Below are 4638 nucleotides of genomic sequence, written 5' to 3'. Positions count from 1 at the left end.
ATGGAGGATGAGGATGGAGGCTGAGGATGGAGGATGGAGGCTGAGGATGGAGATGGAGGCTGAGGATGGGGATGGAGGCTGAGGATGGAGGCTGAGGATGGAGATGGAGGATGAGGATGGAGATGGAGGATGAGGATGGAGGCTGAGGATGGAGATGGAGATGGAGGCTGAGGATGGAGATGGAGGATGAGGATGGAGGCTGGAGGCTGAGGATGGAGGCTGAGGATGGAGATGGAGGATGAGGATGGAGGATGGAGGCTGAGGATGGAGGATGGAGGCTGAGGATGGAGGATGGAGGCTGAGGATGGAGATGGAGGCTGAGGATGGAGATGGAGGCTGAGGATGGAGGCTGAGGATGGAGGCTGGAGGCTGAGGATGGAGATGGAGGATGAGGATGGAGATGGAGGATGAGGATGGAGATGGAGGCTGAGGATGGAGATGGAGGATGAGGATGGAGGCTGAGGATGGAGATGGAGGATGAGGATGGAGATGGAGGCTGAGGATGGAGATGGAGGATGAGGATGGAGGCTGGAGGCTGAGGATGGAGATGGAGAATGAGGATGGAGATGGAGGATGAGGATGGAGGCTGAGGATGGAGGATGAGGCTGAGGATGGAGATGGAGGATGAGGATGGAGATGGAGGATGAGGATGGAGGCTGAGGATGGAGATGGAGGATGAGGATGGAGATGGAGGATGAGGATGGAGGCTGAGGATGGAGATGGAGGATGAGGATGGAGATGGAGGCTGAGGATGGAGATGGAGGCTGAGGATGGAGATGGAGGATGGAGATGGAGGCTGAGGATGGAGATGGAGGCTGAGGATGGAGACTGAGGATGGAGATGGAGGCTGAGGATGGAGAATGGAGGCTGAGGATGGAATGGAGGCTGAGGATGGAGATGGAGGCTGAGGATGGAGATGGAGGCTGAGGATGGAGGACGTGGCAGAGACTCCGGAGCCCCACGCGACATCTCCACCGCTACTGCCCGGGAAGGGCGCCTGTCACCCCCGCCACCCTAGAGGCTGGGTGCCAAGGATCAGGGATCTAAGCCAGCCCGGGCAAGAAGATCCCTGGACACCTTGTTTTAGTTTAGATCCAAGACTGGGACTCGAACTCGGTACCTGATGCTTTTGCTCATTGGCTGGTGCCCTACCCACCAAGCCAGGCCTCCAGCCCTTGAGACTCTTGTCTCCGATGAACAAGCAGCACAGGCCTAGTTCAAGCCCAGGATGGTCACACACACACACACACACACGGAGAATGTCCAAGCCCTGAGTTCAAGTCCCAGCACTGGAAAACTAAAAACCTTGAGATCTCAGGCTTTAGGATCAAGGGGGAGAGTTTTCTGATGGTCGCTGTCTCTGCTCTACTGGGATTTGAACTCAGGGCCTGACACCCATGTTTAGTTTTCTCGCTCCAGGCTGCCTCTCTCCCCCACTTGAACCACGTCTCCTTCCAGCTTTTGGTTAATTCAAGAGTCTCATGGGCTTTGGGGCCCACCCAGGCTGTCTTTGGACCGTGATCCTCAGGATTGCAGCCTCCTGAGTACCTAGAATGACAGGCGGGAGCCATCGGCGCCCAGCAACAATTTCTCTTTCTCTTTTCTCTTCTTTGCTGGTCCCGGGGCTTGAACTTGGGACCTGGGTACTGTCCCTGAGCCTCTTTATGTTCAAGGCTGGCGCTCTACCTCTTGAGCCACTGCACCACTTCTGGGTTTTTTTTGAGTGGTTCATTGGAGACTTTCCTACCTGGGCTGGCTTTGAACCACGATCCTCAGATCTCAGCCTCCTGAGTAGCCAGGATTCCAGCGGGAAGCCACCAGTGCCAGGTCACAATTTCTCTTTTTAAAAAAATGGGGTGTGGGGGGGAAGCCAGGCACCGGTAGCTCAGCCCTGGAATCCCAGCTCCTCAGGAGGCTGAGATCCGAGGATCGCAGTTCAAAGCCAGCCCAGGGCAGAAAAGTCTGTGAGCCTCTTGAATGAACCACCAAAAAGCTGGACGGGCGCTGTGGCTCGAGGGGTCGAGCGCCCGCCTTGAGCAAAGGCCCTGGGTTCCAGCCCAGGCCAGGCCCCCCGTGAACCCCGCGCCCTGCGCGCCCTGCGGGGGGCGGGGAGACATCGGGGTGCCCATCTGCTATCTCTCCCGGCAGAAACGTTGACACCCTGTTAACGGCGGCCGCGGAGGCCGTTCGCCATGGCGGGCTGGCTGTAGATGGGCCTGGCGGGCCGCTGGCTGGGCGCGGGGCCGGGGGGAGGCCCGGGGGGGCCGCCTGGAGGAGCCCCCCCAAAATAAACCGGGGTCCCCGGTGGAGGAGACAGGTGAGCGGCGCCGGGCGGGGGGGGCCCCGGGGCGGGCGTGGGGACCCCCCTCGGCCCCCTTAACGGATGGCCGCGGATGGAATGCGGGGCGCTAACGGCCGCGGGGGGGGGGGTCCCCGCAGACGCAGAGGCCGCGCCGGAGATGCGGTGTGCGCAGCTGGCAGGAGCCAGGGTCGGATCTGGGGGTACGGGGGGGGGACCCCAGTGTGAGGCTGGGGGGGAGGAGGAGGGGGGAGGCCGCACCCCCCCCCAGGAACCAGACAGACAGACAGACAGACAGACGCCCTGGAGCGCAGGCTTCCCCCCCGCGGGGGGCCTGGACTCCATGGAGACCCAGCTTTTCCATTGGCTTTCCAATTAGCAGGGGGTCCCCAGGAAGGAGCCAACTAAAGCATCTTTGCCAGTTGGTTGCAAGAATTGTAAATGGGGAGGGAGGGGCAGGTGCCCCGTGGTGGGGGGTCCCCAGCCCCCCTCTTCTCTCAGGGGAGGAGACGGGTATGGATCTCTTAAGGACGTGGGGAGCAGCCTGAGCTGATGGAGAAATGCACGGGGAAGGCCAGCACTGGTCGCTGATGCCTGCAGTTCCGGCCCCAGAGGAGGCTGTGGTCTGAGGAGCCTGGTTCAAAGCCAGCCTGGAGCAGGAAAGTCCATGCATGAGACTGAGCTCCAGTAACACCCACCACACACACACACGTCGGAGTGGATCTGTGGCTCCAGTGGTAGAGCCAAAACAAAAAAGAACTTGGGGCCCAGGCCCTGAGTTCAAGCCCCAGGATTGGCACACACACACAGACACACAGTTATCTGTGGACTGTTTTTTGCCAGACCTGGGGCTTGAACTCAGGGCCTGGGCGCTGTCCCTGAGCTTCTTTGGCTCCAGGCTGGCGCTCTACCACTTGAGCCACAGCGCCACCTCCAGCTTTTTCTGTGTCTGTGGTGCTGAGAACTCGAACCCAGGGCTTCATGCATGCTAGGCGAGCGCTCTACCACTGAGCCACCTGCCCAGCCTGAGTTATTTTTTTTTTTTAACAAATGGAATATATCTTACAAGTGAAATGAATTTCACAACAAGAAATGGTTGTCTGACTAATAAAGTTAGTTTTACCAACTACATTTATACAAGTTAAAAGATGGGGTGATAGCTGACCACTCAAGGCTGGCACTCGACCACCTGAGCCACACCTCCCCTTCTAGCTTTTTGCTGCCTGATTGGAGACAAGAGTCTCATGGATTTGCCTGCCCAGGATGGCTTCAAACCACCATCCTCTTGAGTACGTAGATGACACTTGTGGCTATAACTTCTGGTTGCAGCTCACTGGCAGTGAATCAGTTCTACATTTAGTCTATGTACTCATCTGAGAACATTAATAGCTTTTGTGGGTGCGTGAGCGTGCGGTCCTGGAGCTTGATCTGGGGCCTGAGTGCTATCCATTAGCCATCTGTGAATTCTAAGTTTAAACTATGCCAAGTGCTGTAGCGCACACCTGCCGTCCCGGCTGCTCAGGAGGCTGAGCTCTGAGGATTGGGGTTCAAAGCCAGCCGGGGCTGGAAAATCCCCAGGAGACTCTTGTCTCAAACTTACCACTCCAAAGCCAGAAGTGGGGCTGTGGCTCACGTGGTAGATAATAATAATAATAACAATAATAATAATGCACCAATCTCCATTCCCAGGAAGCTGTGCTTTGAAGAGGAACTGGAGGAGGGACCAGCGTTAGTGGAGCCAAAATGGAGAGTGGAGGTCCATCTGTGAGTACTGAGGGTTTCAATCACATTGCCTGAGCTTCTGGAACCTTCCCTGATCTTGTCAATGCGCCAACCCGCGGGTTGTAAGAGAGTAGATTTACCCACCTCCGGCCGGTCCGGGCGCCTTTGCGTGGGATTTCGTGCTTCAGTGCAGGGGAGCGTGGTTCAGATGGTAGAGCGCCGAGCCAAAGCAGCTCAGGGACAGCTGAGGTTGGGGGGAAAGCCTGGTTTTGAAGAAATCTTGAGAATTATGGCTGTGTAAATGTGAGAAAAAATAACTGAGCAATACAAGGCGCGCCCTAATCCATCTGAGAGGATCCGGGGTTCGAGGCCAGCCCGGGGCGGACAAGCAGAAGCTGTGGATCATTAAGTCCTGACCAGGGCTGGGGGGGGGGGGGGGGTGTGCGCCTGCGCGCGAGCGTGCCAGCCCTGGCCTCGAACTCAGGACCTGGACACGGACCCTCCGCCCGCCCGCGGCCTCGCGGGGCTCCTCGGGGCCTCGTGAGCAGCGAGGGTGACAGGTGGGGCCGGGGTCGGGGGTCGGGGGTCGCACTGGGAGGGGTGAAAGGCCGAGCGCC

Source organism: Dipodomys ordii, unplaced genomic scaffold, assembly GCF_000151885.1.
Source record: "Dipodomys ordii isolate 6190 unplaced genomic scaffold, Dord_2.0 Scaffold69, whole genome shotgun sequence".
In the NCBI taxonomy this organism is placed as follows: Eukaryota; Metazoa; Chordata; class Mammalia; order Rodentia; family Heteromyidae; genus Dipodomys; species Dipodomys ordii.
Note: the sequence above shows the minus strand (reverse complement) of the source record.